Below are 26,957 nucleotides of genomic sequence, written 5' to 3'. Positions count from 1 at the left end.
TGGAGCGCACGTGGATATTGCTTTGTATTAGTTCTGGTGGATTATGCAACAAGATGCCTGGAAGAAGCGCTGCTGCGCACCATTTGTGGTAAATCATAACAACATTTGCTTTATAATGCAAAGTAAAGACCCAGCAGTATAAGGGCTCTAACAGATGATCCCTTATGAATAGCAATGATGGCAAGCAAAAACTCTCTTAACAGGAAGAAACTTCGGGCAGAACCAGGCTCAGGGAGCGGCAGCCATCTGCTGCCACCGGTTGAGGCTGAGGGGAAACCTCCTTAGTGAGCATTAAGTCAGTTTCTATAGGGACAGCTCAAACGCTTGACAATGCTGATATATAATACTTTACAGTAACATTTTTTGTTTTTTATCATTATGTGCAAATAGAAATAATTTATGGTTTCCAAAGACAACTAGTAGGCTATGCTTAGATATTTACTGTATGAGTGCCTGGATTTGAAGGTTTTTATTTTTTTGATCAGACACTTGTTAAATTTAACATTTGTTCAGGATTTAAACCTCTTTATTAATAGGTCAGAATTGTTAAATACACACACACTTTCATACCAGTGAGCTGGACCTGAGCCATATAATTTCCACTGATGACGTAGTCGGTGCTCGGTGTTTGACACTCGTAGAAGCCAGCATCCGTCAACTTCACCTCAGCAATCTTCAGCTCCACCTCATTGTCTTGGAGACGCACCATTGAAATGTCGCCAGATGCCACGCGCGTGCTGTAAGACTGGTCGGAGTACCGAGAGTCGAAAGAGGAGATTATCTGTGTCTTCCGCCCTTTAGCATCCTTTAACATATTCCATTCAAAATCCTGCAGGAAAAGAGAGGAACAAAGATGATGTGAATGTTATATTAAGGCAAACTTTTAACAACATTTAAACTTGAAGCAGAAGAGCATATGTTTTCTAAAAAAAAAAACCCCCAGAACAACAACAATAATAACTAGAAAGCGAAAATTTCAGAAGAAATTTTATGTGTGCCTATGCCGCTGGTAATCAGTGTAGTTTGCCATTCATACGGCTACAGAGAGCAAAACTCAGCAGAGCAGCCATTCTCCACCATGAATTATGATAAAAACAAACACCGCTCGCGCCTCACAGATGACAGCTTACAGTTTTGGGTAAAGATGAGGTGACTTCGTACAGCCCCGATTTGCAGACGCTGTGCACAGAGGTTCATGAGCAGAAGTCCCATTGTATCACGGCAGACCCCGACAATGTTTGCATGAACATGCTTTGAAGCATTACGTTATGGACCACTTTTCACACATGGTTGGTGTACCCACACAGGCAGCCGTAGCTTTTCAACTCATAGCCCAACACACACCCAAAAAACAGCCAAGAGAGCACAGACTTTACACCCGTGGGTCCACCTCCCCTGCAGCGGCACTGCAGACCACGCCCCGACACACATCAAACACATAAAATAAATATGTATGCACTTTCGCATTCACTTTTTGTTTTTTGTTATTTTTACACAGTGTTCTGAATGATGAACAATGGTCTACAGCCAATCTTGTGTATTATTATACAAACTTTGGTTGTAAGATTCAGATAACTATTTAATAAAAGCTAAATATTTTATATGAAAGTAAGAAAGAAAAGTATATCTTTGTGTCCACCTTTCCCTGTTAATGCCCTACCTGGCCCCCTGGCAAAAGCTTTGCTAGATCCGCCCCTGCACAGTTACCAGCTGTCAGCTACACAAAAAAAGGAGCTTGGTGTTTACAGGGAGTGCAGAATTATTAGGCAAATCAGTATTTTGTCCACATCATCCTCTTCATGCATGTTGTCTTACTCCAAGCTGTATAGGCTCGAAAGCCTACTACCAATTAAGCATATTAGGTGATGTGCATCTCTGTAATGAGAAGGGGTGTGGTCTAATGACATCAACACCCTATATCAGGGGTGCATAATTATTAGGCAACTTCCTTTCCTTTGGCAAAATGGGTCAAAAGAAGGACTTGACAGGCTCAGAAAAGTCAAAAATAGTGAGATATCTTGCAGAGGGATGCAGCAGTCTTAAAATTGCAAAGCTTCTGAAGCGTGATCATCGAACAATCAAGCGTTTCATTCAAAATAGTCAACAGGGTCGCAAGAAGCGTGTGGAAAAACCAAGGCGCAAAATAACTGCCCATGAACTGAGAAAAGTCAAGCGTGCAGCTGCCAAGATGCCACTTGCCACCAGTTTGGCCATATTTCAGAGCTGCAACATCACTGGAGTGCCCAAAAGCACAAGGTGTGCAATACTCAGAGACATGGCCAAGGTAAGAAAGGCTGAAAGACGACCACCACTGAACAAGACACACAAGCTGAAACGTCAAGACTGGGCCAAGAAATATGTCAAGACTGATTTTTCTAAGGTTTTATGGACTGATGAAATGAGAGTGAGTCTTGATGGGCCAGATGGATGGGCCCGTGGCTGGATTGGTAAAGGGCAGAGAGCTCCAGTCCCACTCAGATGCCAGCAAGGTGGAGGTGGAGTACTGGTTTGGGCCGGTATCATCAAAGATGAGCTTGTGGGGCCTTTTCGGGTTGAGGATGGAGTCAAGCTCAACTCACAGTGCTACTGCCAGTTTCTGGAAGACACCTTCTTCAAGCAGTGGTACAGGAAGAAGTCTGCATCCTTCAAGAAAAACATGATTTTCATGCAGGACAATGCTCCATCACACGCGTCCAAGTACTCCACAGCGTGGCTGGCAAGAAAGGGTATAAAAGAAGAAAAACTAATGACATGGCCTCCTTGTTCACCTGATCTGAACCCATTGAGAACCTGTGGTCCATCATCAAATGTGAGATTTACAAGGAGGGAAAACAATACACCTCTCTGAACAGTGTCTGGGAGGCTGTGGTTGCTGCTGCACGCAATGTTGATGGTGAACAGATCAAAACACTGACAGAATCCATGGATGGCAGGCTTTTGAGTGTCCTTGCAAAGAAAGGTGGCTATATTGGTCGCTGATTTGCTTTGGTTTTGTTTTTGAATGTCAGAAATGTATATTTGTGAATGTGGAGATGTTATATTGGTTTCACTGGTAAAAATAAATAATTGAAATGGGTATATATTTGTTTTTTGTTAAGTTGCCTAATAATTATGCACAGTAATAGTCACCTGCACACACAGATATCCCCCTAAAATAGCTAAAACTAAAAACTACTTCCAAAAACTTTCAGCTTTGATATTAATGAGTTTTTTGGGTTCATTGAGAACATGGTTGTTGTTCAATAATAAAATTATTCCTCAAAAATACAACTTGCCTAATAATTCTGCACTCCCTGTATTTGTCTGTCAAAAATAGTTCATAACTTCCCTTCAACTTATTCATGTCACCTAAAGAGTAAACCTGTTTCTCCATCACCAGTTCAGCTCTGATGATTCAGTAAGGACATCTGCCGTTTTTACAGCTGTAGCTCCAGCAAACATCAGCTGATACCAGAAATTAAAAGCAAATGAATTCTAACAACAGCTGATCAAGCTTAAACGTGCTGCTGTTGTTTTGCGCGATAAACAAACAAGAGAGAAACGCCGATCATTGATCAGTTTCATGACTGAAGTTTCAACAGGCGAGAGAATGACAGGGGAGGCTGTCATAAAGTTCAACATGCGCACACAGCTGTATAGAAACTCCGTCGTGCTAGCTAGAACGCAGTACGAGTTATTGTAAGTGATTGAAAAAGTCAGCACAACGAAAATAAACTACACCTAAACTCGGTTTATATCTGACCGAAATAGAGTGCAGTTCATAACTTCTTACCTGAAATTCAGTTCACCTCACGCTCCTGCCTTCGCTTTCCCTGATCCATGATTGACCACCGCGTTAGCAATCGCCTGCCCGGCCTCGTATGTCTCGTTGGCGGCATGTCCTTTCTGTCACACACCGGTGGATAGCTGCCCTCTGTTGTAGCTCCACCACCAAACAACTCAGTTATTTTTTCCACATCGACCAGCATCATCGGCCCATATAAACGAAAAATAAGTCCAGCTAAGACACAGACCCTTGCCGAGCGATCGGGCGATTAAACAAATTTTAGCCACCTCACTATCAGCCAAGCCTGGGTGGTTTTTCACGAAGGGTCGCTAGCCGCGCTAGCTAGCTAAGCTAGCGGCGCTAAGCTAGCGGCGCTAAGCTAGCTAGCCAGCCGGCTATCAGCAACACGTAAGAGAACTGTTGCTAAATAAACTACACCTAAACTCGGTTTATATCTGACCCAAATAGAGTGCAGGTCATAACTTCTTACCTCAAATTCAGTTCACCTCACGCTCCTGCCTTCGCTTTCCCTGATCCACGATTGACCTCCGCGTTAGCAAACACCGGTCGCCTGCCTCGTATGTCTCATTCGCGGCATATCCTTTCTGTCATACACCGGTGGATAGCTGCCCACTGTTGTAGCTCCGCGTTATAGCACCACCAAACAACTCAGTTATTTTTTCCACATCCAGCTGTAACTCTGATTCTATGCGAGCATTTGCGAGAGACCGGGGAGGTGAAATGACAGAGAGAGTCCCCTCGCTATCCATTTGCAGCCAAGTGCGGCAGCTAGCTAGGTAGCCGGCTAGCTGTCAGGCAGGACCGACGTAGTCAGAGCACTGTCGCTAAATATGGGATGTCTTGATAAAACAAGCAGATATTTGAAGTTTACACACCTACATTCTCGCCTGAAAATATCTTAAAAGCTTATTTTGTGACCTAGAAACAAGAATAAAAGACATATAAAACGAAGTGGTGGCCGCCATTGTTCACTCTGTAGAGGCGTGCTATGAATTGTGGGATATTGAGTTTTCCACCAAGCATTACCGTAACTTTTGAATGATTTGCGCAACCTTAAAAATTCCAATGGCTCCTGAAAGCAGCGACGCTGTGCGCACCGTTGAAATTGTCATCATTACGGTATCCAAATAAGGGTAGACAGGCTGTACCACTCCCGGCATACCACTAGAGAGAGCCAACACACCACAAATGAAGTTTGAAATTTGTTTCAATGGGACCAAAAGATGGCGCCAACACACCACAAATGAAGTCTGTTTATTTGGCGCCAAAAGATGAATTGGCCTAAATTTGCACTAAAATCTAAATATTTCAAAAACTATAAAAGTCATAAACACCAAAAGTCACACCATACTAGTCCAGCTTCAGCCGCACAAAATGATGTAACATATGTAACCCTATTGTCAAAAGTGTTTGGCAGAGGAGCGCGGGAAAATTTTCACTAAAATATTAATATTAAAAAAACTATAAAATTCATAAACACCAAAAGTCATAGCACACCATTCCAGATCCAGCCGCACAAAATGAGGTAACATATATGAAGCTTGTCTCAAAACTGCGGGGCGAGATACGCTGCAAAATTTCAGGCGGAAAAAGGAAAATAATAATAATAAGAACTAGAAAGCGAAAATTTCAGAAGAAATTTTATGTGTGCCTATGCCGCTGCTAATCACTGTAGTTGCCATTCATACGGCTACAGAGAGCAAAACTCAGAAGAGCAGCCATTCTCCACCATGAACTATGGTAAAAACAAACACCGCTCACGCTTCACAGATGACAGCTTACAGTTTTGTGTAAAGATGAAGTTACTTCGTACAGCGCCGATTTGCAGATGCTGTGCACACAGGTTCATGAGCAGAAGTCCCATTGTACCACGGCAGACCCGACAATGTTTGCATGAACACACTTTGAAGCATTACATTATAGACCACTTTTCACACATGCATTCACTTTTTGTTTTTTGTTATTTTACACAGTGTTCTGAATTATGAACAATGGTCTACAGCCAATCCTGTGTATTATTATACAAACTTTGGTTGTGAGATTCAGATAACTATTTAATAAAAGCTAAATATTTTATATGAGAGTAAGAAAGAAAAGTATATCTTTGTGTCCACCTTTCTCTGTTAATGCCCTAGCTCCCCCCCTTAAAAGCTTTGCTAGATCCGCCCCTGCACAGTTACCAGCTGTCAGCTACACAAAAAAGGAGCTTGGTCTTTGTCTCTCAGAAACAACTCATAACTTCCCTTCAACTCATTCATGTCACCTAAAGTGTAAACCTGTTTCTCCATCACCAGTTCAGCTCTGATGATTCAGTAAGGACATCTCCTGATTTCATCTTCATGCTCCAGCAAACATCAGCTGATACTAGAAATTAAAATCAAAAGAATTCTAACAACAGCTGATCAAGCTTAAACGTGCTGCTGTTGTTTAGCGCGATAAATAAGAGCGAACAGCCGATCATTGATCAGTTTCATGATTGACGTTTCAACACGCGAGAGAATGACAGGGAGGCTTCGTAACGACAGAATAAATCATAATGTTTTCTCTGAATGTGGGACGATTCCGTTTGTACGGCACGGCAACTCTATGAACTAACCCTAATGAATAAAATAAAGTCCAACGTCAGTAACTTAGTGCGCACACAGCTGTATATAAACTCCCGTGGCATTACGATTGTAAAAGGTCAACGAAAATAAATTACACCTAAACTCGGTTTATATCTGACCCAAATAGAGAGCGACCGGGTGCTGACACGAGTTTCACCCGCCTCAATATAAGCCAAGCCTGGGTGCTTTTTCACGAAGGGTTGCTAGCGGTGCGAGCTAACTATGCTAGCGGCGCTAGCTAGCTAGCCGGCTATCAGCAACACATAAGAGAACTGCTGCTAAACAAACTACACCTAAACTCGGTTTATATCTGACCCAAATAGAGAGCGACCGGGTGCTGACACGAGTTTCACCCGCCTCAATATAAGCCAAGCCTGGGTGCTTTTTCACGAAGGGTTGCTAGCGGCGCGAGCTAACTATGCTAGCGGCGCTAGCTAGCTAGCCGGCTATCAGCAACACATAAGAGAACTGCTGCTAAACAAACTACACCTAAACTCGGTTTATATCTGACCCAAATAGAGAGCGACCGGGTGCTGACACGAGTTTCACCCGCCTCAATATAAGCCAAGCCTGGGTGCTTTTTCACGAAGGGTTGCTAGCGGCGCGAGCTAACTATGCTAGCGGCGCTAGCTAGCTAGCCGGCTATCAGCAACACATAAGAGAACTGCTGCTAAATAAACTACACCTAAACTCGGTTTATATCTGACCCAAATAGAGTGCAGGTCATAACTTCTTACCTGAAATTCAGTTCACCTCACGCTCCTGCCTTCGCTTTCCCTGATCCACGATTGACCTCCGCGTTAGCAAACACCGGTCGATCGGCGGTCGCGGCATGTCCTTTCTGTCATACACCGGTGGATAGCTGCCCACTGTTGTAGCTCCGCATTATAGCACCACCAAACAACTCAGTTATTTTTTCCACATCCAGCTGTAACTCCGATTCTGTGCGAGCATTTGCGAGAGACCGGGGAGGTGAAAGGAGAGAGAGAGTCCCCTCGCTGTCCATTTGCAGCCAAGTGCGGCAGCTAGCTAGGTAGCCGGCTAGCTGTCAGGCAGGACCGAGGTCGTCAGAGCATTGTCGCTAATAATGGGATGTCTTGATAAAACAAGCAGATATTTGAAGTTTACACACCTACATTCTCGCCTGAAAATATCTTAAAAGTTGATTTTGTGACCTAGAAACACGAATAAAAGACATATAAAACGAAGTGGTGGCCGCCATTGTTCACTCTGTAGAGGCGTGCTATGAATTGTGGGATATGGAGTTTTCCACCAAGCATAGAAGCCATTGTGTTTACTGTAACTATTCAATGGTTCGCGCAACCTTAAAACCTCCAATGGTTCCTGAAAGCAGCGAGGCTGTGCGCGCCATTGATATTGTCATCATTACGGTATCCAAATAAGGGTAGACAGGCTGTACCACTCCCGGCATACCACTAGAGAGAGCCAACACACCACAAATGAAGTTTGAAATTTGTTTCAATGGGACCAAAAGATGGCGCCAACACACCACAAATGAAGTCTGTTTATTTGGCGCCAAAAGATGAATTGGCCTAAATTTGCACTAAAATCTAAATATTTCAAAAACTATAAAAGTCATAAACACCAAAAGTCACACCATACTAGTCCAGCTTCAGCCGCACAAAATGATGTAACATATGTAACCCTATTGTCAAAACTGTTTGGCAGAGGAGCGCGGGAAAATTTTCACTAAAATATTAATATTAAAAAAACTATAAAATTCATAAACACCAAAAGTCATAGCACACCATTCCAGATCCAGCCGCACAAAATGAGGTAAGATATATGAAGCTTGTCTCAAAACTGCGGGGCGAGATACGCTGCAAAATTTCAGGCGGAAAAAGGAAAATAATAATAATAAGAATAATAAATCCGAGGAATAGTAATATGTGTGCCTCTTGGCATAGGCACACATAACTAGAAAGCGAAAATTTCAGAAGAAATTTTATGTGTGCCTATGCCGCTGCTAATCACTGTAGTTTGCCATTCATACGGCTACAGAGAGCAAAACTCAGAAGAGCAGCCATTCTCCAACATGAACTATGGTAAAAACAAACACCGCTCACGCTTCACAGATGACAGCTTACAGTTTTGTGTAAAGATGAAGTTACTTCGTACAGCGCCGATTTGCAGACGCTGTGCACACAGGTTCATGAGCAGAAGTCCCATTGTACCACGGCAGACCCGACAATGTTTGCATGAACACGCTTTGAAGCATTACGTTATGGACCACTTTTCATACATGGTTGGTTTACCCACACAGCCGGCTGTAGCTTTTCAACTCACAGCCCGACACACACTCAAAAACAGCCGAGAGAGCACAGACTACGCCCGAGAGGCGTGATTGCAGGTGCCGCTCAGGTGGGTCCACCTCCCCTGCAGCGGCACTGCAGACCACGCCCCGCCACACACATCAAACACGTAAAATAAATATTTATGCACTTTTGCATTCACTTTTTGTTTTTTGTTATTTTTACACAGTGTTCTGAATGATGAACAATGGTCTACAGCCAATCTTGTGTATTATTATACAAACTTTGGTTGTAAGATTCAGATAACTATTTAATAAAAGCTAAATATTTTATACAGGGTGTGCAGAATTATTAGGCAAATGAGTATTTGTCCACATCATCCTCTTCATGCATGTTGTCTTACTGCAAGCTGTATAGGCTCGAAAGCCCACTACCAATTAAGCATATTAGGTGATGTGCATCTCTGTAATGAGAAGGGGTGTGGTCTAATGACATCAACACCCTATATCAGGTGTGCATAATTATTAGGCAGCTTCCTTTCCTTTGGCAAAATGGGTCAAAAGAAGGACTTGACAGGCTCAGAAAAGTCAAAAATAGTGAGATATCTTGCAGAGGGATGCGGCAGTCTTAAAATTGCAAAGCTTCTGAAGCGTGATCATCAAACAATCAAGCGTTTCATTCAAAATAGTCAACAGGGTCGCAAGAAGCGTGTGGAAAAACCAAGGCGCAAAATAACTGCCCATGAACTGAGAAAAGTCAAGCGTGCAGCTGCCAAGATGCCACTTGCCACCAGTTTGGCCATATTTCAGAGCTGCAACATCACTGGAGTGCCCAAAAGCACAAGGTGTGCAATACTCAGAGACATGGCCAAGGTAAGAAAGGCTGAAAGACGACCACCACTGAACAAGACACACAAGCTGAAACGTCAAGACTGGGCCAAGAAATATCTCAAGACTGATTTTTCTAAGGTTTTATGGACTGATGAAATGAGAGTGAGTCTTGATGGGCCAGATGGATGGGCCCGTGGCTGGATTGGTAAAGGGCAGAGAGCTCCAGTCCCACTCAGACGCCAGCAAGGTGGAGGTGGAGTACTGGTTTGGGCTGGTATCATCAAAGATGAGCTTGTGGGGCCTTTTCGGGTTGAGGATGGAGTCAAGCTCAACTCCCAGTCCTGCTGCCAGTTTCTGGAAGACACCTTCTTCAAGCAGTGGTACAGGAAGAAGTCTGCATCCTTCAAGAAAAACATGATTTTCATGCAGGACAATGCTCCATCACACGCGTCCAAGTACTCCACAGCGTGGCTGGCAAGAAAGGGTATAAAAGAAGAAAAACTAATGACATGGCCTCCTTGTTCACCTGATCTGAACCCCATTGAGAACCTGTGGTCCATCATCAAATGTGAGATTTACAAGGAGGGAAAACAGTACACCTCTCTGAACAGTGTCTGGGAGGCTGTGGTTGCTGCTGCACGCAATGTTGATGGTGAACAGATCAAAACACTGACAGAATCCATGGATGGCAGGCTTTTGAGTGTCCTTGCAAAGAAAGGTGGCTATATTGGTGGCTGATTTGTTTTTGTTTTGTTTTTGAATGTCAGAAATGTATATTTGTGAATGTGGAGATGTTATATTGGTTTCACTGGTAAAAATAAATAATTGAAATGGGTATATATTTGTTTTTTGTTAAGTTGCCTAATAATTATGCACAGTAATAGTCACCTGCACACACAGATATCCCCCTAAAATAGCTAAAACTAAACACAAACTAAAAACTACTTCCAAAAACATTCAGCTTTGATATTAATGTGTTTTTTGGGTTCATTGAGAACATGGTTGTTGTTCAATAATAAAATTATTCCTCAAAAATACAACTTGCCTAATAATTCTGCACTCCCTGTATGAGAGTAAGAAAGAAAAGTATATCTTTGTGTCCACCTTTCTCTGTTAATGCCCTACCTGGCCCCCTGGCAAAAGCTTTGCTAGATCCGCCCCTGCACAGTTACCAGCTGTCAGCTAAATAAAAAAAGGAGCTTGGTGTTTATTTCTCTCAGAAACAGTTCATAACTTCCCTTCAACTCATTCATGTCACCTAAAAAAGGTAAACCTGTTTCTCCATCACCAGTTCAGCTCTGATGATTCAGTAAGGTCATCTCCTGGTTTCGACCAGCCGCTTCTACAGCTGTGGCTCCAGCAAACATCAGCTGATACTAGAAATTAAAATCAAATGAATTCTAACAACAGCTGATCAAGCTTAAACGTGCTGCTGTTGTTTAGCGCGATAAACAAACAAGAGAGAAAAGCCGATCATTGATCAGTTTCATGACTGAAGTTTCAACAGGCGAGAGAATGACAGGGGAGGCTGTCATAAAGTTCAACATCAGTAACTTAGCGCGCACACAGCTGTATAGAAACTCCATCGTGCTAGCTACCACGCAGTACGAGTTATTATAACTGATTGTAAAAAGTCAGCACAACGAAAATAAACTACACCTAAACTCGGTTTATATCTGACCCAAATAGAGTTCAGGTCATAACTTCTTACCTGAAATTCAGTTCACCTCACGCTCCGACCGGCAGCCGCCTGCTTCTCCTGCCTTCGGTTTCCCTGATCCACGATCTACCACCGGTCGATCGGCGGTCACCTCGCCGCCTCGTTCCCCGCATGTTCTTTCTGACACACACCGGTGGATAGCTGCCCTCGGTTGTAGCTCCGCGTCAGCGACTACCAAACAATTCAGTTATTTTTTCCACATCGACCAGCGTCTGGACAATCCACCGCCTTTCACTGTTTGTACCGTTACTAAAAAAAAACCCCTCATCGGCTCATAAAACGAAAAATAAGTCCAGCTATGACCCTGAGTCAAAAAGACAGCCAGCTCGGGTTAGCTAGCTACCTGTCTAGCTCTTTGCAGGCACCGAAAACATCAGAGCTAATATGGGATGTCTTGGTAACACGAGCAGATATTTGAAGTTTACATCTGGCCAATCCACCACCTTTCACTGTTTATACCGTTACTAAAATGAATAAATAAATAAATCATCGGTCCATATAAACGAAAAATAAGTCCAGCTAAAACACATACTGTCGGCGAGCGACCGGGTGCTGACACGAGTTTCACCCGCCTCAATATAAGCCAAGCCTGGGTGCTTTTTCACGAAGGGTCGCTAGCGGTGCTAGCTAACTATGCTAGCGGCGCTAGCTAGCTAGCTAGCCGGCTATCAGCAACACATAAGAGAACTGCTGCTAAATAAACTACACCTAAACTCGGTTTATATCTGACCCAAATAGAGTGCAGGTCATAACTTCTTACCTGAAATTCAGTTCACCTCACGCTCCTGCCTTCGCTTTCCCTGATCCACGATTGACCTCCGCGTTAGCAAACACCTGTCGATCGGCGGTCGCGGCATGTCCTTTCTGTCATACACCGGTGGATAGCTGCCCACTGTTGTAGCTCCGCATTATAGCACCACCAAACAACTCAGTTATTTTTTCCACATCCAGCTGTAACTCCGATTCTGTGCGAGCATTTGCGAGAGACCGGGGAGGTGAAACGACAGAGAGAGTCCCCTCGCTATCCATTTGCAGCCAAGTGCGGCAGCTAGCTAGGTAGCCGGCTAGCTGTCAGGCAGGACCAACGTAGTCAGAGCACTGTCGCTAAATATGGGATGTCTTGATAAAACAAGCAGATATTTGAAGTTTACACACCTACATTCTCGCCTGAAAATATCTTAAAAGTTTATTTTGTGACCTACAAACACGAATAAAAGACATATAAAACGAAGTGGTGGCCGCCATTGTTCACTCTGTAGAGGCGTGCTATGAATTGTGGGATATGGAGTTTTCAACACAAGGATAAATCTTTTCGGCTGTACTACTCCCGGTATACCACTAGAGAGAGCCAAGACACCACAAATGAAGTCTGTTTATTTGGCGCCAAAAGATGAATTGGCCTAAATTTGTACTAAAATATTAATATTTAAAAAACTATAAAAGTCATAAACACCAAAAGTCACAACATAATAGTCCAGCTCCAGCCGCACAAAATGATCTAACATATGTAATCCTAATGTCAAAACTGTTTGGCAGAGGAGCGCGGGAAAATTTTCACTAAAATATTAATATTTAAAAAACTATAAAATTCATAAACACCAAAAGTCATAGCACACCATTCCAGATCCGGCCGCACAAAATGAGGTAACATATATGAAGCTTGTCTCAAAACTGCGGGGCGTGATACGTGCCGAAATTTAGGCGGAAGATGGAGAATAATAATAATAAGAATAATAAATCCGACGAATAGTAATATGTGTGCCTCTTGGCATAGGCACACATAACTAGAAAGCGAAAATTTCAGAAGAAATTTTATGTGTGCCTATGCCGCTGCTAATCACTGTAGTTTGCCATTCATACGGCTACAGAGAGCAAAACTCAGAAGAGCAGCCATTCTCCACCATGAACTATGGTAAAAACAAACACCGCTCACGCTTCACAGATGACAGCTTACAGTTTTGTGTAAAGATGAAGTGACTTCGTACAGCGCCGATTTGCAGACGCTGTGCACACAGGTTCATGAGCAGAAGTCCCATTGTACCACGGCAGACCCGACAATGTTTGCATGAACACGCTTTGAAGCATTACATTATGGACCACTTTTCACACATGCATTCACTTTTTGTTTTTTGTTATTTTTACACAGTGTTCTGAATGATGAACAATGGTCTACAGCCAATCTTGTGTATTATTATACAAACTTTGGTTGTGAGATTCAGATAACTATTTAATAAAAGCTAAATATTTTATATGAGAGTAAGAAAGAAAAGTATATCTTTGTGTCCACCTTTCTCTGTTAATGTCCTAGCTGCCCCTGCACAGTTACCAGCTGTCAGCTACACAAAAAAGGAGCTTGGTCTTTGTCTCTCAGAAACAACTCATAATTTCCCTTCAACGCATTCATGTCACCTAAAGTGTAAACCTGTTTCTCCATCACCAGTTCAGCTCTGATGATTCAGTAAGGACATCTCCTGATTTCATCTTCATGCTCCAGCAAACATCAGCTGATACTAGAAATTAAAATCAAAAGAATTCTAACAACAGCTGATCAAGCTTAAACGTGCTGCTGTTGTTTAGCGCGATAAATAAGAGCGAACAGCCGATCATTGATCAGTTATCATGATTGACGTTTCAACACGCGAGAGAATGACAGGGGAGGCTTCGTAACGACAGAATAAATCATAATGTTTTCTCTGAATGTGGGACGATTCCGTTTGTACGGCACGGCAACTCTATGAACTAACCCTAATGAATAAAATAAAGTCCAACGTCAGTAACTTAGTGCGCACACAGCTGTATATAAACTCCCGTGGCAGTACGATTGTAAAAGGTCAACGAAAATAAATTACACCTAAACTCGGTTTATATCTGACCCAAATAGAGAGCGACCGGGTGCTGACACGAGTTTCACCCGCCTCAATATAAGCCAAGCCTGGGTGCTTTTTCACGAAGGGTTGCTAGCGGCGCGAGCTAACTATGCTAGCGGCGCTAGCTAGCTAGCTAGCCGGCTATCAGCAACACATAAGAGAACTGCTGCTAAATAAACTACACCTAAACTCGGTTTATATTTGACCCAAATAGAGTGCAGGTCATAACTTCTTACCTGAAATTCAGTTCACCTCACGCTCCTGCCTTCGCTTTCCCTGATCCATGATTGACCTCCGCGTTAGCAAACACCGGTCGATCGGCGGTCGCGGCATGTCCTTTCTGTCATACACCGGTGGATAGCTGCCCACTGTTGTAGCTCCGCATTATAGCACCACCAAACAACTCAGTTATTTTTTCCACATCCAGCTGTAACTCCGATTCTGTGCGAGCATTTGCGAGAGACCGGGGAGGTGAAAGGAGAGAGAGAGTCCCCTCGCTGTCCATTTGCAGCCAAGTGCGGCAGCTAGCTAGGTAGCCGGCTAGCTGTCAGGCAGGACCGAGGTCGTCAGAGCATTGTCGCTAATATGGGATGTCTTGATAAAACAAGCAGATATTTGAAGTTTACACACCTACATTCTCGCCTGAAAATATCTTAAAAGTTTATTTTGTGACCTAGAAACACTAATAAAAGACATATAAAACGAAGTGGTGGCCGCCATTGTTTAACTCGGCAGAGGTGTGCTATGAATTGTGGGATATGGAGTTTTCCACCAAGCATAGAAGCCATTGTGTTTACCGTAACTATTCAATGGTTCGCGCAACCTTAAAACCTCCAATGGTTCCTGAAAGCAGCGAGGCTGTGCGCGCCATTGATATTGTCATCATTACGGTATCCAAATAAGGGTAGACAGGCTGTACCACTCCCGGCATACCACTAGAGAGAGCCAACACACCACAAATGAAGTTTGAAATTTGTTTCAATGGGACCAAAAGATGGCGCCAACACACCACAAATGAAGTCTGTTTATTTGGCGCCAAAAGATGAATTGGCCTAAATTTGCACTAAAATAGTAATATTTAAAAAACTATAAAAGTCATAAACACCAAAAGTCATGACATAATAGTCCAGCTCCAGCCGCACAAAATGATCTAACATATGTAACCCTAATGTCAAAACTGTTTGGCAGAGGAGCGCGGGAAAATTTTCACTAAAATATTAATATTTAAAAAACTATAATATTCATAAACACCAAAAGTCATAGCACACCATTCCAGATCCAGCCGCACAAAATGAGGTAACATATATGAAGCTTGTCTCAAAACTGCGGGTAGAGATACACTGCAAAATTTCAGGCGGAAAAAGGAAAATAATAATAATAATAATAAGAATAACTAGAAAGGGAAAATTTCAGAAGAAATTTTATGTGTGCCTATGCCGCTGCGAATCAGTGTAGTTTGACATTCATACGGCTACAGAGAGCAAAACTCAGAAGAGCAGCCATTCTCCACCGTGAACTATGGTAAAAACAAACACCGCTCGCGCCTCACAGATGACAGCTTACAGTTTTGGGTAAAGATGAAGTGACTTTGCACAGCCCCGATTTGCAGATGCTGTGCACACAGGTTCATGAGCAGAAGTCCCATTGTACCACGGCAGACCCGACAATGTTTGCATGAACACTCTTTGAAGCATTACGTTATGGACCACTTTTCACACATGCTTGGTGTACCCACACAGCCGGCTGTAGCTTTTCAACTGACAGCCCGACACACACCCAAAAAACAGCCGAAAGAGCACAGACTTTACGCCCGTGGGTCCACCTCCCCTGCAGCGGCACTGCAGACCACGCCCCGCCACACACATCAAACACGTAAAATAAATATTTATGCACTTTTGCATTTACTTTTTGTTTTTTGTTATTTTTACACAGTAAATGATTAACAATGGTCTACAGCCAATCTTGTGTATTATTATACAAACTTTGGTTGTAAGATGCAGATAACTATTTAATAAAAAGCTAAATATTTTATACGAGAGTAAGAAAGAAAAGTATATCTTTGTGTCCCCCTTTCCCTGTTAATGCCCTACCTGGCCCCCTGGCAAAAGCTTTGCTAGATCCGCCCCTGCACAGTTACCAGCTGTCAGCTACACAAAAACAGGAGCTGGGTGTTTATTTGTCTCTGAGAAACAGTTCATAACTTCCCTTCAACTCATTCATGTCACCTAAAGCAGGGCTCGCAAAATTTCAAAATCCCTGGTAGCCCTTCGGGGAGGCACTCTTCAGTTTTTGGTAATAAATTTAAGTAGCCCGAATAAAAAAAAAAAGAGGACAATTTTGGATTGATGTTTTGTTTCCTTTACAATATTATACATTAAAGTATAATATTGTAAAGGAAACAAAACATCAATCTAAAAATATTTAAAACACAAATTACAACAACAATTTCAATCATCAACTCAAATATTTGGTTCTAATTGAACAAATTTCTATGAACTTGTAAGAACTGTACAACAGGAATCAGTCTGTGTCAGATCCTTATTTTTGACATTTCCACTGAAATCACAGGTAAGAGGCAAGTGCAACCAAGATCTAGGCCATTTGCTTTTTGAAGTTTGCAAAGACTGCTAAATTTTGCCAGTGGTAGTTCACTCTTTGCAACATAGTAGGCTGTTCTAAACAGATTTTTCAGGACTTCTTGTTATGCTTGGTTTATTTTTAGTATGCTTTTTGCAATTGGTGTTTGTTCTGGGAAAGATATTGCAGACTGGGCAATAATGCATTTCTTGCATTTGTCATGGGTTCTGATGGGGTCTTTCTTAAAATGACTGGTCCCAGTAACAAAGGCGCTTGTCGACTCAGAAATCGAGGGAAACTCACAACACACCCGGCAGAACATGAGGTTATTTAGCTCGTCGTATTCCAGCCACATAAATTCTTAGTCCATGAAACCATAAAGCTGCGCTTTCTTTTTCCCTCATAGTCTGATTTGTCATAACTTTTCCGTTTTGTGGTTGGCTTTTCTTTGGCTGCCCCTTCTTCACCCTGACCTCTCTTGTTTGGCTCTGCAGAACTAAAATACCTGCTTAAATCCATCTGCTCTTACATGCATACTTACATAACGATCAGCAATTCTCTGCGTAATCAGCCTCTATCACGTTTAAGCTTGCTGCAGGAGATTTCACTTGTCATGTTTGATAGTAAGCTAACGATTGATAAGACGATGTCAGAGGAATTGGTGTGCAATTAATCTGTGACTTACCAATTAGTGCTGTCGCTCTCTACACACAGTTAGCGCAAAGTGAAAGTGAAAGCAAAAAACAAGCGCAAATTCAAACGCGATTTCAATGTGTCACATATTGACAGTGGCTCATCGATGCCGATGACATAATTACTCAGCTACATTTGCGAAAGAATGCAAAAGCATTGACATATCTTTCCCTCCCATGATAGCCCGACGGGCAGGGCTGAGATGGATTTTGGTAGCCCGATTGGAAAAATCGCTAGCCCCGGGACGTCGGGCTAGCGATTTTGCGAGCCCTGTAAAGGGTAAACCTGTTTCTCCATCACCAGTTCAGCTCTGATGATTCAGTAAGGACATCTCCTGGTTTGGACCAGCCGCAAAATTAAAATCAAATGAATTCTAACAACAGCTGATCAAGCTTAAACGTGCTGCTGTTGTTTAGCGCGATAAACAAGAGCGAAAAGCCGATTGTTGATCAGTTTCACGATTGAAGTTGCAACAGGCCAGAGAATGACAGGGGAGGCTTCATAACGACAGAATAAATCGTAATATTTTCTCTGAATGTGGGACGATTCCGTTTGTACGACAACTCTACGGACTAACCGTTATGAATAAAATAAAGTTCAACGTCAGTAACTTAGCGCGCACACAGCTCTATAGAAACTCCTGTGCAATTCATAACTTCTTACCTGAAATTCAGTTCACCTCACGCTCCTGCCTTAGGTTTGCCTGATCCACGATCTACCACCGGTCGATCGGCGGTCCCCTCGCCGCCTCCTATGTCTCGTTCCCGCATGTTTTTCTGACACACACCGGTAGATAGCTGCTCTCTGTTGTAGCTGCGCGTTAGCCAAGACCAAACAACTCAGTTATTATTCCACATCGAGCGGCGCTAGCTAGTGGCGCTAGCCACGCTAGCTAGTTAGCCGGCAACATCGTCAGATATAATATGGGATGTTTTGACAAAACGAGCAGATATTTGAAGTTTACACACCTACATTCTCGCCTGAAAATATCTTAAAAGTTCATTTTGTGACCTAGAAACACGAATAAAAGACGTTTAAAAGGAAGAGGTGTCCGCCATTGTTGAACTCGGCAGAGGCGTGCTATGCATTATGGGATATTGAGTTTAAAAACAAGCATACAGATTTCGGCCGTACTACTCCCGGTATACCACTAGAGAGAGCCAACCCACCACAAATAAAGTCTGTTTCTATGGAAATTGGCCTAAATTTGCACTAAAATCTAAATATTTCAAAAACTATAAAAGTCATGAACACCAAAAGTGTATACCATACTAGTCCAGCTCCAGCCGCACAAAATGATCTAACATATGTAACCCTATTGTCAAAACTGTTAGGCAGAGAGGCGCGGGAAAATTTTCACTAAAATATTAATATTTAAAAAACTATAATAGTTATAAACACCAAAAGTCATAGCACACCATTCCTGATCCAGCCGCACAAAATGAGGTAACATATATGAAGCTTGTCTCAAAACTGCGGGGCGAGATTCGCTGCAAAATTTCAGGCGGAAACTGGAGAATAATAATAATAATAATAATAATAATAAATCCGACGAATAGTAATATGTGTGCCTCTTGGCATAGGCACACATAATAAATCCGACGAATAGTAATATGTGTGCCTCTTGGCATAGGCACACATAATAATAAATCCGAGGAATAGTAATATGTGTGCCTCTTGGCATAGGCACACATAATAATAATAATAAAAATAATAATAAAAATGTATGTGAGGGACCAAAGATTGGATCAGTCTCACACATGACATTCTTGACTTCTATAACTGAAAATAAGCTAACAACAAATCCACTATTAGTTCATTCTTGAGGCACGTTCGCTAAAATAAATAATGTTCAACAGTTTGAGGAAGAAACTAAAATAATAATAATTCACTAACTATATTTCTGACAGGAGAAACCACTGCATATGGTGGTCATTTGCATCATTTCAAAGTGTAACCCATCTGTCAGACAAAACTTCAAGACTGATGTGTGTGTGTGTGTGTGTGTGTGTGTGTGTGTGTGTGTGTGTTGGGAAAATGACCTGCTCACTAGGTCCTGTGTATTCTTTGACATCACATCTGATGGAGACTGGCTGGCCCTCCACCCGGATTAATGGACCAGAAGGCACCGTCACCACACGGGCCGAGCATCCACCTTGAAGGACAGAGAAAACATTTTAAAAGATTAAAGTCTGTAACAGAAAAAAATATGTGTGGAGGCTGAGTTGGACTCTGAAACCTCCAAGATGAAAGAAAATCCTTCTATATATGAAGCAAAATACAATTTACATGAATAATATGCTGTATTTATATACATTTGCCCCTCAGTACAACAGACTATTGAGGTCATATTGAAGTTTGCTGGGCCTGTAGCAGCTTGAATAAGGTAATGATATGTTTGACAATGACACTGATGTTCAATGTTTTAATCATGGACAGTCAGGTGTACTGTACCACACTGGCTGACTTGCAACAAATCCTGGCTGAAGAACAGGAAGCCAAGCTTGGTCAGTGTGTGACCACACTTGGCATCCAGACCAGCATGAGGAGGAGCAGCCAGGCTGTGTGTGGTTCTTCCACATTTTTCCACAACAAAAGAGACACCAAACAAGTCTCAATAGCAGAAAAAGCTTTTTTGGCACTGGTATTTTCCTTAGAAATGCGACACCACTGAAGGTGAAATAAACAGGCCTTTGTCTCATCTGCCACCTTGCTGAGGTAACACTTGAAACAGGTGAGGTGCTGGGTGAAATGCGTCCTTCAGGACGCTGCGGGCTTTACTGTGGCAGTGAGACCTGTAGAGCTCCTCTAAGAAGAGGAGAGCACTGTGCTGATGACTTTCTGGGGTCATCCTGTGCAGGCAAATCTCCTCGTCAGCCAGGGTTTTTAGTTTGGCAGTTACCCAGATGCGTTTGTCAGTGTCGATGGTGTTCGTGGAGTGCTTGATGTAGGAGACCTCAGATGTAGTGTACTCATCCAGGTTTCCCCAGAATAACAAATACTCTTACATCTACAGACTTTATGTAACAGGTTTCAGGAATTGCTTACTTGCTTTAATACAGATTTTACTTGCTGTCAAGTTTTTGTTGTTGTTGTTGTTTTTAATTATCTGTTGTTTGTGGTTGTATTTTGCTGTTTTTTATATTTTAATTTATTAGAATCTGTTTTAATCTGATGTTTTATTGATGTCTTTTTCTCTTTTTGTGTAACCTTGGATTTTTAGAAAGGTGCCCTCAAATAAAACGTATTATTATTATTATTAATATTATTAATATTAGAAATTATTAAGCTTTAGCAGTCAGCAATTGAGAGGTCTACAAACGAGGAAGCATTTTTACAGAGCAAGAAGATATCTTCTATTTTTAAACGTAAACCAGAAATCTGACCACAACGTCAAGAAAAAGCACGATGTGCATGTATGAGTCAGCCTGCTGAGTGTGGATGTTTTCTGTTTCATAAGTGACAAAACTTCATAAAAGCCACAGTTTGTTTCACTTCACCGTCTAATATGCAGCTAATACAAGTTACTATCATGTGACCAACCACCAACATCTTTCCGATTTAATTCAAAGTATTTTAAAACAAAATTTGAAAGTGAAAAAAATTCACACATTTGCAATACCAGGTCAAAGAGCTCAGATCCAGCTCAGTCCACTCAGTGCGAGGGTTTCTGAACTTCACCTTCAACAGATGTTTTAAGTGTCCACTTGTTTGTAATTGATGGATTTGCAACACCGAACAAACACAAATCCCAAAATTGCAGCACCTTTTTTTTTTTTTTTTTTTAAGAAATAAAACCACTAAAACATTTTGGTGGTGCACTCAAAAATATCAAAACAGAAACCGTTAAAAAGGAAAAAAATGCAGATGCTTTATGGCTCGTTACAGGAAGTCTGGTGGTCACAGTAAAAGGGGAAGCACATTAAAGAGGCTTCCTCTTCTCCCAGAGTACTAATGTGATGTGTAATGGGACAGTTCCTATAGGGCATATATTCAGGTATGCCAGTGAACAGGTCCTGGTTTGTCCCTGTGAAGAAAACCAGCCCAACACCGGCTTTGTCTGGCCGAGCCTGATCATAATAATACAGCTCATCTTTATGGCCGGGCCATCACTTCTCATGAGGTTAATGGGACCATGTCAACTCATGTTGGCTAACTGGTCTTAGTGGGAGTACAGTTCGCTCGGGCAAATGAGAGGCTGAACAGGACGGTGACTGAGAGACGTTTATTTTCAATCTCTTTGATTCACTTTTCAATTCGGCTTAATCCAACATACCAACAGAAAACCTCTGTTTCACTCAAAATTCATCTTTTTTTTTTTAAAGCATTTCTTTAGTCTGTGACACTCACAAACTTCTTCCATTCAGATTCACAGCATTAGCACAGGCAGGCAGTTGAAAAGTTACAAATCAATTAAAAGTAAGTGAGGACTGATGGGTTGGATGTATGCCAGGCTGGATACTGGATGTTAAATGCACTATTAATTGTTTAAATAATATTTTTTAAAAAGATAGTCCACCCACAGACAAAAATGAAATATTAAATTGGCAGACTGCAAAATGGGGATTAATATTTGGCTTCTTGTCAAACGATCGCCTGCCCAACACTGTTGCAGTTATTTACCAAAAATGACTGCGAGTACTTAAACTGCTACAGATCACTTGTTTAACTACAATGGCAAAATGAACTGATGAAGATGTATAAGACAGAGCAGGTAAATAATGCACAGTGATAACGATAGTTGCAAAAGATATCACTTATTTTTTTTTATAAAACATCTTCCTAAATCCTGTTGACTATAAACATAACATAAAAAATATTTTCAAAATACATCACTTTTTCTTTTCTTCTTTTTTTAAATAAAAGGACACCAGCAGAGTTAATCAGCCACCAAGCAAAGAAGTGTCTCTTACTGAGCATGAAAATCCCAAAAGTGAGTGCAGTGACATAGTTTTCCATTTTCCTTCCACTTTTTTCCTTTTCCCTTGATTTCCACGTGTTTTTTCTGAAGGTAAGACCAGTCCTTTCTCTCCACTGACACTTAACCACTGTATGTGAGTGCAGGAAATGCGTGACAGCATGACAGAGGAGAGAGAGTCTGTGAGTGTGTGTCTGTGTGTGAGAGAGACAGAGACTGGGCGTAAGATTGTGGTCAACCACCAGACAGATGCTTGGGGCCCAGACTAGTGCCAGCGAGTCTCTGACAGCAGAGGCCTGACCGCCCTAAAAGGACCCCACTCGTGCCTCTTACAGTTCAAGTGGCATTCATAGTTCTGTTTAAGTTAATGGCAGCTAGGAACAAAAATGAAAATTGAAAAGCAGAAAGAAAGAAGAAAAAAGAGGAAGAGGAGAAAAACCTAAATGCTGCCAGTTTATTCTTAACTTTACGTGACAGACACTCAGTGAGGAACCTTCCATTAGTTTAACACTAGCTAGTTTAACATTAATTAACTCAGAGCGGCCAGATCTGTGTCCAGCTCTGGTGGCTGTAACATGACCGAGTGGCGTGCACAGCTCCCTTGGTGGTGTCAGAATACTTATAAAATAACAGTGACCAATTCTCCCAGTCAACTGTTGCACAGGGTAGGTTTTTGGGGTGTATATAGGAAGGGGTGAGGGGGTAATATGGTGAAATCCTGTCCTGGTACAATACCACCATACACCCACAGCTCGCCATGCGTGCCTGATACACAGGGGCGGATCTAGAAGGGTGGCATGGGGTGGCAAGTGCCACCCTAAAATGATCTCTTGCCACCCCAAGTGCCACCCCAGTTTTGCATATGACAGTTGTTTATTAAAATAACATAGCATTAGCACTTTGAGCGTAGTTACAGTTAACAGTGAATATAAATGCTAAAACTGAATATATTGCACAGTGTTCCCCCCCTCCACCATTAACAAATGGTTCAGCCCATAGCACAGACAGTCTTTTTTCTAGTTTTCAGTACCAAGCAATGCTTATGATTGTGCCAGAGCACATTTTGAACAACACCATGGGAATTTCAGATTTCACACAGGTGGTTGGTTGTTGCACTCTGGAAATGGAAGGAAGGTGAGTGTTATTAACCCTCTGGGGTCCACGGACACACTGCACCTCTAAATCACATGACTGATTTAAGCTGACATAGCAACAAGCTGCAGCCACACTGAGTCTTTCAGCCCGTGTTGAAAGATTGGACTTCAACACAGATACTTGGGGCCCCAGACTAGTGCCAGCGGACTAGTCTGGGGACCTCAAAGTATACACCGGTTTTCTATCTATCTATAGAGGTATATAGATATAGATAGATAGATATCACGTTTTTAAAAAAAAAAAAGCATTTTCTAAGGACAGCACGAAAACAGTAGAGAAAGGGGGGGAAAGCCACCTCTTTCCTGGAAAAATGTACCATGTCGACCAATTAAAAAAAAAAAAATGTCAACACTTGGGATGTGGTTGTTTAGGGAGAGGGGAAAGTTTTGGGAGTGACGGTAACGGCAGTGAGACAGAGCGAGCGAGAGATAAAGAGAGAGAGGGTTTTTCGATTTGTGACATTTAGTGTGGAGTGTGTAGTTAGTGTATTATGTAGTTAGTCTGTTGTGTAGTCATTATTTTGTGTGTCAGTGAGGGCACTAATGAATGTCACAAAGGCACAGTGCACTGTAAACACTCCCACCAAATAGAAAACCAGCAGAGTGATACACCTCCTGCTGTCAGGCCTTTTTTTTTTTTTTTGTTACTGGCACACATAATCTCTAATTTTAGTTATAGTAATATTTTTCAATGGTTGTACAAAATAAAATAAAAAAACAGCAGGTGTATTGGCTGCAGATAAATAGTTGTATATGTTTACAAAATGTGTGGACAAGTTTTCAAAATCTCAAGTTATAAAAATAAAAAAAACTACTACTAGGATTTTTTTGTGTGATTTCAGATCAGCTGTGTTATTTTAGTATGTCAATGAAAAAACAACTAAATTCAGACACGTGAGGTTGAGCTGAAAAGAACGATACCAAACAAGGCAAAAGGAAAAAAATAAAATGAAACAATTTGAAGATGAAATCTTGACCGTAAAATCAAAGGGAGTCAAAAATGGCTGCTGATAGTTTGGACTTCAGTGGGTTAATCCACCAAATCATGAAATCATGAAAAATTAGGTTTAAATTTCTGTTCATGACAGTGCAGATTTCTGACATTTTGTGTAATATAAGCTGTAACAATGTGATTGTTTTCTAACAAAAAACAGTGAAACTTAAGTTAGACTTGTGTTTGTAAATGAACCGCCCCATGTTGTGTAGCTTTCTGGATTTTATACTTATTGGGCTACATGTTTATTTATTATACAGGCTATACAGTACATAAGATCAAAACTCACATGTTTTATGTAACTAAAGTGTTTAATTATGTGGGCTACAGAAAATAATTAAGTTATAGATGATATTTATATGAAAAACATGTATACTTACTGCATTTGAATCATTATAACCATATGTAACCACCTGCATGTGTGTTTGTGAAAAAAAAGGCTTTGATTTCTTTGCCACCCTAAGAAAATTTCTCTAGATCCGCCCCTGCTGATACACCAGTTTAGCCCTGTCATGATTGCAAGCCCTTCATGCATACAGGGCAACACACCCAGACACTGTCCCCTGGCACAAAGACCTGTCTTGGTACCTACTGGCTACTTTATTCTTTCATTACCCTACTTCATATTCATCACCTGCGGGCTCGGCTGAAAGTTTCAAAACTACAATGTTTAAAATAATTATGAAATCTATACTGAGATGTTGCGACACAGTTAAATAATCTATGCCTAATAAGCAACTCACCTGGACAGCGCACAGCATTGTCTGGTTGTTGCAGATTGCCTCGATGGGTGGTGTCTTGTTGTTTAGCCCACGATACTTTGGCAGCCTGGGTCGTGTTTTGGACATTGCTGCAGGCTGCCCTGAACTGGGGATGTGGGCCAGTAGAGGTGGGTTTGTTTTATTTTATTTATTTTATTTTTTTTGGAAGGTGACGATACACTATGGATTTGTTGTATTCAGCAAAATTATCCTCCTCTCCACAAGTGAGCCATAGAGTGGGCTGACAATCTTAAACCATCACTGGCTGCTTCATCTGCTTCAGTTTTCCAGACGACAAACGTTCTGCTCAGTGGCTCTTTCTAGTTCTTGGGTCTCGCTATTTCCAGGCTAATCTTAAATCCCACTTTTGACACTAGTGTGGCAAGCTCACATCAAAGTGTTAAAATTTGCAATTCTTGTGATCAAAGACCGCTCAGCCCCAGAAATGCAGCTTTATTAGTGTTAACACACGCACACAAACAGGAAATAGTGGCCCCGGCGGTCAGTAATCGTCACGGCAGTCTCAGACATTATGCATTTTAGAGCTCACATACTCATAAATATGGAGCTAGATTGCCATCTTGTGGCCAATAAGAGGAATGATGATATAAATGCACAAAAAACAGGGTAGAATAACAGAAGGGAAACACTGAGGAGATTAAAAATAACCAAAAAACACAAAACTGGAGGTTGGCTTATAACTAACATCAAACAGGAACCAACAACTTAGATGCTGGAGCAGTCGCTGCACCCGTGGCAGTCCTCTTAATCTGAAAAAAGTATTGGAGCTCAAATTTGTAATAATCTCAGAAAAGCTCAGTCTAGTTTCAAAAAACTAGACTGAGCTTTTGTAGCAGTAATTTCTTGAGAGCTCCATTCATCCATCAATCCATCTTCTTCTATTTATCCAATTCAGGGAGTCATGTTTGGGCTTTAGCCTGTCCGGGCTGTTACAGGGTGAGAGGCAGGACCTTCAATAAATACGTGATTAAATCTTATTGGCATATGAGACTAAAACTTCATAATGAGCAAGTTATATTTTTGTGTGCAGCAGGTTGGCATTGTGTGACATCGCTTTCCTGTAATCTGTTCATGGTGCAGGTGTGAAAGTTGCAATTGCACTATTCGAGCATGCAACACTAAAAAAGAGGAGTCAGTTTAAATGGACTGAGTTTTTCTAAGTGGCAGATAAATTTAGATACAACTTATCAGCTCAGCAGTGCGGTTTGTCACACATTGTGTTTAGGATGCTACATGCAGGCTTGCTGTAGTTTCTGGAGTGAGAGACAAAAACATTAACATTAGACTGAACGTTAGATCAACAATGCAGTCAAATATATTATATTTGAATGGAACCTTTCCAACTCTAAGTAAACAGAATAAACTGCAGCTGAAATTTGTCGCCTGTGGTCTCATGCAGCAGTCTTTATATACTCTGTTATTTCTGCTGGTGTTCTGTCTGGTACCAGTCTTTGAGTTTCAGCATCCTTTTTTGACCTATAGCAGACTGTTTTAGCCATTTTTAGCAAATTATGACACAGACTGTGTCACTTCACACCACAGTTTCTCCCGTTTCCATCACATTCACCAAAATCTGCAGTGTAACTTTGACTCTGTGCCTTTTTGGTATCTTGTGACTTTCACTGGACATAGCATTGGACACAGCCATAGCCAGTCAAAATGTGGGACATTGTCTCAAGATGTGGGACAGAAAAAATCCTGTGCAGTCCTACTTAAAGAGGGACATCTGGTCTCCAGCTGCAGGGCTAACATACAG

At 41.7% G+C, this 26,957-nt stretch overlaps 1 long non-coding RNA gene across 1 annotated transcript in view; it reads right to left on the bottom strand.

Moving 5' to 3' along the window:
• The window catches only part of LOC102078135 (immunoglobulin superfamily member 8), a 31,502-nt gene extending 9,049 nt beyond the window's left edge, over positions 1 to 22,453 (bottom strand). Inside the window, exons 1-3 of the long non-coding RNA XR_001222955.3 lie at positions 22,267 to 22,453; positions 19,396 to 19,508; positions 571 to 829 (exon numbers count right to left, since the gene is read on the bottom strand). This is a non-coding gene — a long non-coding RNA (immunoglobulin superfamily member 8). The remainder of the gene's footprint in view (positions 1 to 570; positions 830 to 19,395; positions 19,509 to 22,266) is intronic.
• Positions 22,454 to 26,957: the final 4,504 nt, after the last annotated feature.

This window comes from Oreochromis niloticus, linkage group LG23 (assembly GCF_001858045.2).
Source record: "Oreochromis niloticus isolate F11D_XX linkage group LG23, O_niloticus_UMD_NMBU, whole genome shotgun sequence".
Taxonomy (NCBI): domain Eukaryota; kingdom Metazoa; phylum Chordata; class Actinopteri; order Cichliformes; family Cichlidae; genus Oreochromis; species Oreochromis niloticus.
This window is presented reverse-complemented; position numbering and strand designations above follow the sequence as displayed.